The 15063-nt window shown below is 44.9% G+C and overlaps 1 long non-coding RNA gene across 1 annotated transcript; it reads right to left on the bottom strand.

The window, feature by feature from the left end:
• Positions 1–3112: 3112 nt before the first annotated feature.
• On the bottom strand, positions 3113–5245 carry LOC124019336. Its single transcript, XR_006835759.1, has 3 exons — positions 4164–5245; positions 3552–3644; positions 3113–3461 (listed from the first exon to the last, which is right to left on the bottom strand). It is a non-coding gene; the product is annotated as an uncharacterized LOC124019336 (long non-coding RNA).
• Positions 5246–15063: the final 9818 nt, after the last annotated feature.

The following is a 15063-nucleotide window of genomic DNA, read 5'->3' as shown; positions in this document are numbered from 1 at the left end:
ATGAAAACTAGTGTAACACAACACAATCCATTTTCAGACAAAACTTCTCTTGTGTATTAATTAGCCCTCTTGCCAAGACAGAGAGAAAATCTAGGTCTGAGTCCCAAATTGCATTCTAATCTCTATTTAGTGCACTGCTTTTGACCAGGGCCCACAGGGCTCTGGTAAAAAATAGTGCACTATATAGGAATACGGTGCCATTTGGGACTTATCCTTGGTCTAGTTGCTGGAGAGCTGATGTCTGGCTCAGGACCAGGGAGAATCAGTGTCCCTGGCCAAAATTTACAACAACAATTTCAATATTTAACTAAACCAACAACAACCAGACAGACAGGAGTAAAAACACTGTATGGGACATTCCACCAAATTAGTACCTTTTCTGTCGTGTAACTCACAACCCCCCCCCCCCCCCTATTTTTAACATTGTCACAAAGAGCACATGTTCAACTTCACAAAAGTCACTTTTCCCATTTTTAAAGAGATTAAATAAAATAATTACTGTAAATGCCAAATAAAGGAACTGGGTCGACTGCAACAGGGTTGACAATTTCATCTTAAATCATCCATAAATCCCCATGTGACAAGGGGAATGGAAGCTTGTTTTCTGCAACAGTGACGGGCAATTGAATACAAGCTTCATAACATCTTTGAATAGTTAAACCCGCAGATTTGGCCTTCATTTTTTGGCTTGCTCCTCAAAAAATGCTGGTGGCCATGACAGAAGTCCTTGCCACCACCAAATCACACCCATCTGTCAGTACCTTGCCTTCAGCTGTTTCCCCACTCAATCACAAACAATCCAAAAAGCTTTGAATAGGTCAGTAGCCTATAGAGTAATGAGAGAAGAATGCAATTGCTGAATTTATGAAGATATTCTAAACTAAGTGTTTTGATAACTTTCATATGTAACAGGTCCATGTAGAAAAAACAATTGTTTACACTAACACCATAGAAGCCATGTTCTGCTAATATAACAACGTGCACCTTTCATTGTCATTCCCAGCCAATGCAGAGACTGTGTCTATCTGCATTTGGCTTCCGAGTGGCGCAGTGGTCTAAGACACAGCATCTCAGTGCAAGCAGCATCACTGCAGTACCTGGTTTGTATCCACATCTGGCTGTGATTGGGAGTCCCATAGGGCGGTGCATAATTGTCCCAGCATCATCAGGGTAAGGCCGTCATTGTAAATATGAATTTGTTCTTAACTGACTTGCATAGTAAAATAACAAAATGTAATCTGGTGGTAATTGGGTTACCTTGGCAAACATGCCAGAGTGGTCATATACAGTTGGAAGTTTACATACTGAGGTTGGAGTCATTAAAACTTGTTTTTCAACCACTCCACAAATGTACATCTACTTAGTGCATGACACAAGACATTTTTCCAACATTAGTGTACAGATAGAGTGAATTATAAGTGAAGTAATCTATCACAATTCCAGTGGGTCAGAAGTTTACATACACTAAATTGACTGTGCCTTTAATTAAACAGCTTGGAAAATTCCCAAAAATGATATCAATGCTTTAGAAGCTTCTGATAGACTAATTGACCACATTTGAGTCAATTGTATGTGTACCTGTGGATATATTTCAAGGCCTACCTTCAAACCCAGGGCCTCTTTACTTAACATCATGGGAAAATCTAAAGAAATCAGCCAAAAATCAGCCAACCTCCACAAGTCTGGTTCATCCTTGGTAGCAATTTCCGAACGCCTGAAGGTACCACGTTCATCTGTACAAACAATAGTACGCAAGTATAACACCATGGGACCACACAGTCGTCATACCTATCAGGAAGGGAACGCGTTCTGTCTCCTAGAGATTAACCTACTTTGGTGCGAAAATCAATGCCAGAACAGCAGCAAAGGACCTTGTGAAGATGCTGGATGAAACCGGTACAAAAGTATCTATCTCTACAGTAAAACGAGTCCTATATGGACATAACCTGAAAGGCTGCTCAGCATGGAAGAAGCAACTGCTCCAAAACATCCATAAAAAAGCCAGACTACAGTTTGCAACTGCATGGGAACAAAGATCATAATTTTTTGAGAAATGTCCTCTGGTCTGATGAAACAGAACTGTTTGGCCATAATGACCATCATTATGTTTGGAGGAAAAGTGGGGATGCTTGCAAGCTGAAGAACACCATCCCAACCGTGAAGCACGGAGATGGCTGCATCATGTTGTGGGGGTGCTTTGCTGCTGGGACAGGTGCACTTCACAAAATAGATGGCATCATGAGGACAGGAAAATGATATTGTGGATATATTGAAGCAACATCTCAATACATAGTCAGGAAGTTAAAGCTTGGTCGCAAATGGGTCTTCCAAATAGACAATGACCCCAAGCATACTTCCAAAGTTGTGGCAAAATCGCTGAAGGACAACAAAGTCAAGGTATTGGAGTGGCCATCACAAAGCCATGACCACAATCCTATAGAAAATGTGTGGGCAGAACTAAAAAAGCATGTGCGAGCAAGGAGGCCTACAAACCTGACTCATTTACACCAGCTCTGTCAGGAGGAATGGGCCAAAATGCACCCAACTTATTGTAGGAAGCTTGTGGAAGGCTACCTGAAACGTTTCACCCAAGTTAAACAATTTAAAGGCAATGTTACCAAATACTAATTGAGTGTATGTCAATTTCTGACCCACTGGGAATGTGATGAAAGAAATAAAAGCTGAAATAAATAATTCTCTCTACTATTATTCAGATATTTCACATTCTTAAAATAAAGTGGTGATCCTAACTGACCTAAGACTGGGAATTTTGAAAAACTGAGCTTAAATGTATTTGGCAAAGGTGTATGTGTAACACTCGTCGTTGCATGAAGAAGGAGTGGACCAAAGCGCAGTGTTGTACGTGTTGATGATTTATTTAAACTGACCACTGAGACAAAACGACAGAATGGAACAAAAACGAAAGTTCTGTCTGGTGCAGACACAAAACAGAAAACAACTACCCACAAAACATATGTGGGGAAAAAGCTATCTAAGTATGGTTCCCAATCAGAGATTATGATAGACAGCTGTCCCTGATTGAGAACGATACTCGGCCAAAACAAAATAACTACAAAAACATAGAAAAAAGAACATAGAATGCCCACCCAAATCACACCCTGACCAAACCAAAAGAGAGACATAAAAAGCTCTAAGGTCAGGGCGTGACAGTATGTAAACTTCCGACTTCAACTGTACCTTCCTATGTGCTCTCCAGTATACACAGGAGTTCCCTGTTCCTGGTGCAGAATACACAGGGTTTCTCCCTCCCCATATTGACTGATACCATTAATTTCAATAATAAATAAAGAGAATATAAGATGTGTCCAGTACAGTTTTAATGCTGAGTGCCAGGTCTCTCTCCATTCAGAGACATCAGTATCAAGCCCGTCTGTCAGTCTGGACGTCATCACATCATCTTGTAAGTCTCCATGTGCTGGCTCCATACATGTTTCTGTGTTCTATTTCCAATGGCAGTTGGGGATAGGTCATGTAATCTGACACACAAACATATACTATGTTGAAGTTTGAACAAGTCAGACTAAACCTACGTAATTCTGTTCTCCCTATCGACGACCGTTGGTGAGCAGGCAAGAGGTGAGGGATGGCAGCGTAAATCAGCTCCTGGCCCCTCATCAAAGATACTGCTCGGTCATATATGCATGTAAGAAGTAGAAAATAACAAATAATGTCAGTTTACATAGATTATCTTTCACAATTGGGTTATCAAAGTAATGAAGTGGGTTGCCTTCTGTATTTGTATAAATGATGAGCCTGTGAAAGCTGTTGCCACTGACAGGTGAAGGTTGTTGGCAGGATGCTTGCAAACATGTGGCTAACTGTTCCATTCATAGGAATGCTCACAGTGAGGGCATGTCTGAATGACATGAGGGCCCCCTTATTGGTCTTCTCTGTGCTGCATGTTCAGCTACAAACTGGACATCTCTCGAACAACTGCAGCAACCAATCTTGTTGACTGGGAGGGCCCGTGACAGGGTGATATAGAGTAATAGACAGCCAAGTGGTAAATTGTATTTTGCTCTAAAGAAAGGGCGAAGTATTTTGCTATTGCACTCTACTAGTTGCATCTGCTTGGCTGGGGAATTAGCCTACTAGTTTATCAAGCTGGGTATTTTTTCATTCAAATATTTAACACACATTACCTGTCGTAGTTGATGAAGCCGTCAGTGACCCGTTCACTGCCCTGATGACACAATCAGAGGCCTCGTGATGGTGTGTTCTTTTCATAGGAGTCGAGGGAGACTTTGGGAACAATGGATGTGTCGTCACAAGGGTACTTGTGTCACATGACACACTTTCATTCTGAGGTCTACACCGGCCAAATCCGGATGACGCTGGGCCAAATGTGTGCCGCCCTATTGGATTTCTAATAACAGCTGGTTGTGATACAGTTTGGATTCGAACCAGGGTGTCTGGAGTGACACCTCTACCTCTGAGATGCAGTGCCTTAGACTGCTGCACCACTCAGGAGCCCTGAATAATAATTATCAAAATATACGTAGCCAGATACATTACCAGCAGTCTATGGTCTAGCTACCGTTATACTCACCACCACTGGGGACCAACAAACAACCACATATTCCACATTATAGTGTCCTACATGCAAACCATAGTTGTTGGCTGTGCATCCTGCTGGAAGCATGGATTGCATGGTCAATCCGTATAGGGCTTTTCAGTCTCAAATGTCTGTGATCCTTTGGGTGCGATGAAGCACCAGACGTGTTATGCTCGAACCCTCCATTTTTCACCACAAAACACCAGAAAATTACCAAAAAGAGTGCAACTAGCTTGCTAAAATTTTACTTTAAAAAGAACATCCAGCCAACTCGACACAATTGGTAATGGGAGGGAGATAGCGGACTGAAGATGGCGATGAAGAATGACTCATGAGAAATCGCAATAGTCAATATCTCTAAAACTGAGTAGATAGTAGCACTACACTGATATATTTACTTGTGGGCAATAACATTCAAGCTAGATAATAACCCCCCCAAAATTAAAAGGCTAGTGAAGTTTATTGATAAATATTACGAACGTAGTCAAGGCCAAAACATGACGGAGAGGAACCAGTGAAAAAAAAGGGAGAACCAAACGACGAGACTCATCGACAGACACTGATGATTTATGCTTTTTACCACCTGGTACGGTAAGAGAGAAACCGACCTGCTAAAATCAATAAATGATTAATTGGGCGTACTTGAACTTGCCAGTAAAGAAATAAAGAAGATGAGCCTTGAAATGAGTGTCGAAAAAGCTGCGACAATGGAGAAAGAAACAAACAAGCTAAAAGGTACAGTCAACACTTTTGAAACGGACGAGAACTTAAAAGGAGAACATGTTTCTGAGAGAAGCCTTACAATACGGACTAGATCCATGTGAGAAAATCTGGAATTTACTGCTATTAAAGAAAATGAGGGTGAACAGCCTGAAATTGTGTTGAAATAATTCCTTCTGAAAGCACTACAGATCCCAGGCGATACTGTCGACTTATCGCCCTCCAGGTTCCCTCGGAGAGTTCATCAATGAGCTTGATGCCTTGATAAGCTCCTTTCCTGAGGACGGCTCACCTCTCACAGTTCTGGGCGACTTTAACCTCCCCACGTCTACCTTTGACTCTTTCCTCTCTGCCTCCTTCTTTCCACTCCTCTCCTCTTTTGACCTCACCCTCTCACCTTCCCCCCCTACTCACAAGGCAGGCAATACGCTCGACCTCATCTTTACTAGATGCTGTTCTTCCACTAACCTCATTGCAACTCCCCTCCAAGTCTCCGACCACTGCCTTGTATCCTTTTCCCTCTCGCTCTCATCCAACACCTCCCACACTGCCCCTACTCGGATGGTATCGCGCCGTCCCAACCTTCGCTCTCTCTCCCCCGCTACTCTCTCCTCTTCCATCCTATCATCTCTTCCCTCCGCTCAAACCTTCTCCCACCTATCTCCTGATTCTGCCTCCTCAACCCTCCTCTCCTCCCTCTCTGCATCCCTTGACTCTCTATGTCCCCTATCCTCCAGGCCGGCTCGGTCCTCCCTCCCGCTCCGTGGCTCGATGACTCATTGCGAGCTCACAGAACAGGGCTCCGGGCAGCCGAGCGGAAATGGAGGAAAACTCGCCTCCCTGCGGACCTGGCATCCTTTCACTCCCTCCTCTCTACATTTTCCTCCTCTGTCTCTGCTGCTAAAGCCACTTTCTACCACGCTAAATTCCAAGCATCTGCCTCTAACCCTAGGAAGCTCTTTGCCACCTTCTCCTCCCTCCTGAATCCTCCGCCCCCTCCCCCCTCCTCCCTCTCTGCAGATGACTTCGTCAACCATTTTGAAAAGAAGGTCGACGACATCCGATCCTCGTTTGCTAAGTCAAACGACACCGCTGGTTCTGCTCACACTGCCCTACCCTGTGCTCTGACCTCTTTCTCCCTCTCTCTCCAGATGAAATCTCGCGTCTTGTGACGGCCGGCCGCCCAACAACCTGCCCGCTTGACCCTATCCCCTCCTCTCTTCTCCAGACCATTTCCGGAGACCTTCTCCCTTACCTCACCTCGCTCATCAACTCATCCCTGACCGTTGGCTACGTCCCTTCCGTCTTCAAGAGAGCGAGAGTGGCACCCCTTCTGAAAAAACCTACACTCGATCCCTCCGATGTCAACAATTACAGACCAGTATCCCTTCTTTCTTTTCTCTCCAAAACTCTTGAACGTGCCGTCCTTGGCCAGCTCTCCCGCTATCTCTCTCTGAATGACCTTCTTGATCCAAATCAGTCAGGTTTCAAGACTAGTCATTCAACTGAGACTGCTCTCCTCTGTATCACGGAGGCGCTCCGCACTGCTAAAGCTAACTCTCTCTCCTCTGCTCTCATCCTTCTAGATCTATCGGCTGCCTTCGATACTGTGAACCATCAGATCCTCCTCTCCACCCTCTCCGAGTTGGGCATCTCCGGCGCGGCCCACGCTTGGATTGCGTCCTACCTGACAGGTCGCTCCTACCAGGTGGCGTGGCGAGAATCTGTCTCCTCACCACGCGCTCTCACCACTGGTGTCCCCCAGGGCTCTGTTCTTGGCCCTCTCCTATTCTCGCTATACACCAAGTCACTTGGCTCTGTCATAACCTCACATGGTCTCTCTTATCATTGCTATGCAGACGACACACAATTAATCTTCTCCTTTCCCCCTTCTGATGACCAGGTGGCGAATCGCATCTCTGCATGTCTGGCAGACATATCAGTGTGGATGACGGATCACCACCTCAAGCTGAACCTCGGCAAGACGGAGCTGCTCTTCCTCCCGGGGAAGGACTGCCCGTTCCATGATCTCGCCATCACGGTTGACAACTCCATTGTGTCCTCCTCCCAGAGCGCCAAGAACCTTGGCGTGATCCTGGACAACACCCTGTCGTTCTCAACTAACATCAAGGCGGTGGCCCGTTCCTGTAGGTTCATGCTCTACAACATCCGCAGAGTACGACCCTGCCTCACACAGGAAGCGGCGCAGGTCCTAATCCAGGCACTTGTCATCTCCCGTCTGGATTACTGCAACTCGCTGTTGGCTGGGCTCCCTGCCTGTGCCATTAAACCCCTTCAACTCATCCAGAACGCCGCAGCCCGTCTGGTGTTCAACCTTCCCAAGTTCTCTCACGTCACCCCGCTCCTCCGTTCTCTCCACTGGCTTCCAGTTGAAGCTCGCATCCGCTACAAGACCATGGTGCTTGCCTACGGAGCTGTGAGGGGAACGGCACCTCAGTACCTCCAGGCTCTGATCAGGCCCTACACCCAAACAAGGGCACTGAGTTCATCCACCTCTGGCCTGCTCGCCTCCCTACCACTGAGGAAGTACAGCTCCCGCTCAGCCCAGTCAAAGCTGTTCACTGCCCTGGCCCCCCAATGGTGGAACAAACTCCCTCACGACGCCAGGACAGCGGAGTCAATCACCACCTTCCGGAGACACCTGAAACCCCACCTCTTTAAGGAATACCTAGGATAGGTTAAGTAATCCCTCTCACCCCACCCCCCCTAAGTTTTAGATGCACTATTGTTAAGTGACTGTCCCACTGGATGTCATAAGGTGAATGCACCAATTTGTAAGTCGCTCTGGATAAGAGCGTCTGCTAAATGACTTAAATGTAATGTAAATGTAAAAATCCAACTCGAACGTTTTTCACTGTTTTGGACAGAGGACAGTGATACGGGCGCCCAATCATTGCCAAATTTGTATTCTTTAAAGATAACCATTATTTCATCACTAGAACCGCTTGGCCTTTCAGCATATAAGTACCCACTAGAGAACGTTGCCTGGTGTCCCCTTTAGCATACGCATCTGATGCATATCAACCCACAAGGTGCGCAGACATGCTTGGTAAATAAATGCTTAATAAATAGTACATAAACTACTGTAAAGGATCAATTGCACAAAGGCATAAATGGAAATATATCAATAAATACATACTAACCATAGTTATTTTTTGTTAAATAAAGTCAAGGATGTGTTTTGTATAATTTTACAAAGTCCCAGAAGAAATGTAGGCCAATATCCTATTATTGTTTCCCTTAAAATGGATTACACTGTAATGTTTCTATTGTATCAACTTTATTTGTAGATTTGATTAGTAATATAGTTACAGTAATTCATAATGTCCAGTTACAGGTTCTTTTGACAAAGTAGAAACGAAAAAGATTATAATAATAAACATAACCATCCAGCTGCGCAAGTGAAATTATTTGCTGTATTCCTGAACAAAAGCACCAGTGCATGAACAATTGTGAAGGGTTCATTTCATAAATATTTGTGGAAAATATGTTCATGACAAGATATTTTACACATGAATCAATCATGTCTTCTCTTTATGCTTCGGTTCCACAGTCAGCAAACAGCTCTGGGCTGGGCCCCACAAACAAATTGGTTGCACTGAGCACCGTTTCTATAGGCCTTGTTTCGTGTGCACCTGCCGACTTGACATCGTGTCTTCTTTTTCCCAAGTGGGTGCATGGGTGCTTGGGGAAGAGGGAGAGCAAGACCTGTTGCCTTGGCGGACTGCTTGGCTGCTGTAGCTTCTTTCTTGGCGTTCATGTGGTTCTCACGAGCTCACATGCCAGATCCAGTGGGATGCATGGTGCTGAGGATTCAAACACTGTTATTTATTTCACATCTGTACACCATGAGTGTTGTACTCTCCATCACTGATGTGGAGTACAGCTCTGCTGGTATGTTGTTTTGCACAGAGGGGGGCAGATCCCACCTCTTTGCAATCAACTTGTCTGCCAGGGAAATTGATGTAAAGAAGTTGTCCATGGTCACATTTCTGACTTTGGCCGCGTAAGGCTCCAACAGTCGCTCACCTGCTGGCCTGGTTTCATCTTTCCCTGATATGGAAAGCCATTGAGCAAGTACTTCTTAATAGTTTTTGCATAGTATCCACAGCAAAGCTGCCGCGCTAGTGGTCATGTGCTGAATGCATGGACAGCACGGATATTCTTGGAAAAAGTGAAATTTGGAAAAAGAGCTGGGCCTCTTGAATTTGGAGTTATTTGACAAAGGTAAGTGTCATAGAAACTGCAGAATATTCTCTTTTCAGACACTATATAGAAATCATTACAAGATTTCAATTACAAGATGCGCCCATCTCTTCATGTAACAATTTGACAACTAATATTGTTGTTAGGAGCTCTGGCGGCTCCTGGCTGACTCAGGACAGACGGGAGACTCTGGCGGCTCAGGACAGACGGGAGACTCTGGCGGCTCAGGACACACGGGAGACTCTGGCGGCTCAGTCAGCCAGGAGCTGCCCCTCAGTCTGGAGCTGCCCCTCAGTCCGGGGCTGCCCCTCAGTTCGGAGCTGCCCCTCAGTCCAGAGGCGCTCCTCAGTCCAGTGGGGCCTTTAAATAGGGTCTTTGGCCCAAGGTCAGAGGCGAGGGTCGTCACTCTAAAGAGGCCCTTGAAGAGGGCAATGACTGGTGGAGTGGCGTCCACGTCCTGCACCAGAACCGCCACCGCGGCCAGATGCCCACCCAGGCCCTCCCATATAGGTTTAGGTTTTGTGGCTGGAGTCCGCACCTTAGGGGGGGTACTGTCACACTCTGACCATTATTTGCGATGTTTGTTTCTATGTTTTGTTTGGTCAGGGTGTGATATGAGTGAGCATTCTATGTTGCATGTCTAGTTAGTCTGTTTCTATGTGTTTTGGCCTGATATGGTTCTCTATCAGAGGCAGGTGTTTGTCGTTGTCTCTGATTGGGAACCATATTTAGGTACCCTGTTTTGTATTGTGGTTCGTGGGTTATTGTCTATGTGTAGTTGCCTGTGTCTGCACTCGTTGTCATAGCGTCACGCTCGTTTTGTTGTTTTTGTTTGTGTTCTTCGTGTTCTTCATTCATTAAAAGAAGAATCTATTCTAATCACGCTGCGCTTTGGTCTCCTCTTTATGACGATCATGACAATGAGCTTCTTCTTGAGCCACTCCTTTGTTGCCTTGGCCATGTGGTTTGGGTCATTGTCATGCTGGAATACCCATCCACGACCCATTTTCAATGCCCTGCCTGAGAGAAGGTTCTCACCCAAGATTTGACCGTTACATGGCCCCGTCCATCGTTCCTTTGATGCGGTGAAGTTGTCCTGTCCCCTTAGCAGAAAAACACCCCAAAAGCATAATGTTTACCATGTTTGTCATCCATGTTTGATGGTGGAGATGGTGTTCTTGGGGTCATAGGCAGCATTCCTCCTCCTCCAAACACTGCGGGTTGAGTTGATGCGAAAGAGATCCATTTTGGTCTCATCTGACCACAACACTTTCACCCAGTTGTCCTCTGAATCATTCAGATGTTCATTGGCAAATGATGCAGACAAATGGTTTGATGGAAGCCACAATCTATCTGCAATATTATGTGTCATATGACATAACAGCTGACAACTTGTCATAACACTGTCATGACCCATATATTTACACCTGTTGTGACATATTAAATAATTTAATGGCTGGTTGTGATATACAGTACATAAGTGTCAAAACCCACATTCATTCAAAAAAATATTTTTGCCCTTCCAAGAATTCTCCTTTCGTTTGAAAGTATGTTTCTTAAATCCTTTGTTGTAATGTTTTTTTCCATAATATTACAAAAATACACTTTATGACACTGTCATTATGACCATCCTGTTTCACTTTAATTGGACTAAGAAAATTAACTTTATGACACTGTCAAGAAGCATTATGACCATCATAATCATATAAGCCAGGCAGGCCTATCACGTACATGCCCTTATATAATTTGCCTAGGGCACTGGGTTTGGGGAGTCCGAGAAATTAATGTTTTTGACCACTCCTTTCCTTTTGTGATGTTTGTGTTAAATGTGTGTACACCTATAACAGAGCATGGGAGTTTGCCTTTGAACTCAGTATGTACAGAGAAACCGCTCAAAAGGGACTATGGTTAGCAATCACTACCATTGACAGTTATTGACGTTCTTCTCATGGTACCACCGTACCAAACTCTGATTTGGTTACTTGGCTTCCTAACTTAAAAATGTAGTTGACTAGTTTTTATTTGGTATCAACCTAGCTGGTGTTCATTTTATCTGAAATGGCCCTCCATTTCAAATTTGTCAATCTATCCAGCTAACTAGTTCAATCTAGCTTTGGCTAGCTTCAAGTTCATTCAAGAAAGTAAATAGCTAACTAGTTAGCTAACATTGGTTTTCCAAAAAAAATGTAAGTCAGGAAAAAGTTGTGGCTATTGTGTATCTTGCTAGTTAGGGTTAGTTAACATCAGTTGCAAGCCTGTTAGCTAGATAGCTAGGTGTTGTACAGCATGGATCAAATTTGCGAACTAGGCCAATCCATCAGCATGCAGATGTTTGCTACAGTGGTTCCTCCTGTAATAGTTGCGAGCTTACATCACGGGACTTAGAGGTACCCAGTGTCACGGCTTCATTGCTCCAGACCACCACAAGGGGGAGGTAGAGCACTCATTATGCATTTGGGTCCCAAGGTTTTTTTATGACCAATCATATTGAGTGGTTCCAATGACGAATTTGACGCTATTACACATTAGGCCTACGCAACTGCAAGCCAACACAACTCACACGTGCTAAATGTGCATACACTCAAAACAGTTATTTATGGTTTCAACTTTTGGTTAAAAATTTCCCTCAAGTATTTTGAGTTCTAAAAATATAAATTTTTAAGAGAAAGCGCGCCTGGGACTTTATTTATTGGTGTAATTTATAACCCTAACTAGACCAGAATGTGAGATGATGGCCATGTACTCACACAAACACCCAACAAGTGATCTGTCATCCCCAGCCTGGCAGTGGGCCGATGCTTGTCCGCTCTGGCCCAAGGCACCTCTTCTCCATCCTGCATGATGTTACCAGGGGCTCCCCCCCTTCCCTCTCTTCCACCAGGCCAGGATGGATGGGTTGTAGGGGCCATGGGTGGATGAGGTCTGGGTTAGGGTTAGAGCCGGGGCTGTGGCTGATTTGGGTCATGGCTGTCTATCTGTGGAACAGTGTCCAGATAACCTCGTTACCCACCCACTCACTCAGCCAAACCTATCACCTGGAGCTGTGTTTGCAGGCAGCCAAGCCCTGTGTGGGATTATGTTCCAGCCCTGCTACTTTACACACACACATTCACATACACACACACATTACCTACTCCAGTCTCTTAGGGTTCAAACACACTTTCTCCCCATGACTTCATCCAGGCCAGTCTCTATGGCTTAGGCCAATACCCAGGACCCTGAGGTCTTACTGTTTTATGCTATAATTAATGGCTTTAACAGCCGTGTGTGTGTGTGTGTGTGTGTGTGTGTGTGTGTGTGTGTGTGTGTGTGTGTGTGTGTGTGTGTGTGTGTGTGTGTGTGTGTGTGTGTGTGTGTGTGTGTGTGTGTGTGTGTGTGTGTGTGTGTGTGGCCTAGCCAGAGAGTTCTTTCTCAGGCATTGTTATGTTGGTTGATGAACAGTACAGATCTGGAGTGCTGACAGACTCCAAGAATAGGATGAATTAAAGGGTTTGTGTAAGGATTTGTTATTCCTCTGTAACAATACCCCTTTCCTCTCCACAGTTCAGTTGCAGCCTGCCTGCCTTCAGACAGACACAGAGAGAGGAGAGGATCATTATTACAGCACTGTTAACTGGATTAGCAGCAGGACAGCCCCATCAGGATGCATCCCAAATGTCACCCTTATCCCTATATAGTGCACTACTTTCTACCAGAGCCCATAGGGTTTCCCGTAGGGCTCTAGTCAAAAGTAGTCCACTCTATAGGAAATAGGGTGCCATTTGGGATCCATCAGAGTATCCCTTTCCAAGGGACCAGTGGCAGAAAACAGAGGCCCCCATTGTGGGGGCCCCCGGAGCCCCTTAGAGGCCACTCTAGCTCTGATTAGGGTCCAGTCAGCATTGCTCACTCCTAATGATTATTAACCCAAGTAGTAGGGGGGATTCCACACTGTAAAACAGCCTGCACACACACATTGCAAAATAAACAGTCAGATGATGAGTGGAGGTACGGAGTACGGACAGGGTGTGACTGAGAACATGTGTAAAGAAAGACAGAGAGTAGCAGAGGAGAAGATGATGTGTGTGTGTATGTGTGTTGCTGGTTGATTGAGCATGGGAAACTACGCAGCCTTTGGCCTATATTTGTTGACACGCCCCCTAACTGCACCTCATGCTCCCACTCTGTGAAAGCTCTAGGAATGGTGTTCAGTGGACTCATTGCCTGTGAATGTATGTGTAATACACTGTTAACCATGAAGTACCATGTATCAGAAACTCTGTTTTACGACAACCTTTGCTTTTGAACCTATTTTGTAATTGCATTGCATCAAACAATTGTGTTTACTTTCATGCGCAAACTTCAAAGAAATGACATGGGAATCATTTAAGTCAAGTTGGTTGAATTCTTTAATAATTGGGTTGACATTTACTTTGATCTGAACTAAAGTAACCTGGTTTGGTTTATACAATTAGAAGCCTTGTTGGGTTTTTGCGACGATAGTGCAAACTGAGTTTGCTGTTGCACTGGACTTTTTTGTGGCTCTGGAACTCATGACTCTGCTCGAGATGTGAGGGGAAGAGATCGGTGAAGATACAAATTGCATTTAGCAAAAATACTTTTGCTTATTATAATTACCTTTTACAAGTCTAGAGAAAGTCAAGTTAAATATCTCTATCGAATTTACCTGAAATTGCCTGCTGCTGTGGGGAATATACTAGCCATTGCCGTTTCAACAAGCGCTAGCCTAGGTTTTGTTGAATCAGGTGTTTGGGAGGACGGCCTGTTCCAAGGGAACTGAGGACATATCTTATGATGCTGGAATTCTTTCTGTTGCATGCAGGGCATCTTCCGCCATGGATTGTAGATCGGCATCGGCCTTGGAATTATTGTTTCAGGGAGTTTTCTGCGGTACCGTCTGACAAGGCCAATGAAATCAACACCTCGCTGGAAGACCACAGGTGATAAGCATGAGGCTCGGATTCATTCCTTTAATTATTCATTCCATTATTTATTCCGCTCTTCACCTTGGTGTGAACAGGAACGATTCACGCTACTGTTAACAAACAATTGGAAAATGAGACTGTCCCTTAGTGATAGACCGTGCTCACCCCCTGGACGTTCTGTGCTGAAGTTTACGTTTTGAACAATTAGTTATTCTTTAATTTGCTAGCGCAAAAGGTAATATGGCTAAGAAAGTGACGGAGACGATGATGGCTAAGCCGGGTTCAGGGTCGAGATCATGCTCTCAGTCTTGCGGTTATAGCATTTCTCCGAAATGATCACTATTTACGTACTGTATATTTAGTTTGTCTCAGCTTGGAACGCTCTTAGGTGGTCCTCGCTCAAACCAGTCTGTGTGCGCATTGTCACGTACTGCTTGCAAACTCCCTTGAATGATATGTAACATTCTCGAGGAAGCTTGGCGTTACCGATGGCGACTATCCTTTCCCGGATGCCGGTACCTCCGCTGGGACCAAGGTGCAGGAAGCAGTGAGACACTTGGGTCTGTGGTTGGAACAGGTGGAACTAGCATACCAATAGGGAGCTAGTGAAATGGC

This window comes from Oncorhynchus gorbuscha, unplaced genomic scaffold, assembly GCF_021184085.1.
Source record: "Oncorhynchus gorbuscha isolate QuinsamMale2020 ecotype Even-year unplaced genomic scaffold, OgorEven_v1.0 Un_scaffold_8:::fragment_6:::debris, whole genome shotgun sequence".
Classification (NCBI taxonomy): domain Eukaryota; kingdom Metazoa; phylum Chordata; class Actinopteri; order Salmoniformes; family Salmonidae; genus Oncorhynchus; species Oncorhynchus gorbuscha.
Note: the sequence above shows the minus strand (reverse complement) of the source record. Positions and strands in the feature narration are given on the sequence as shown.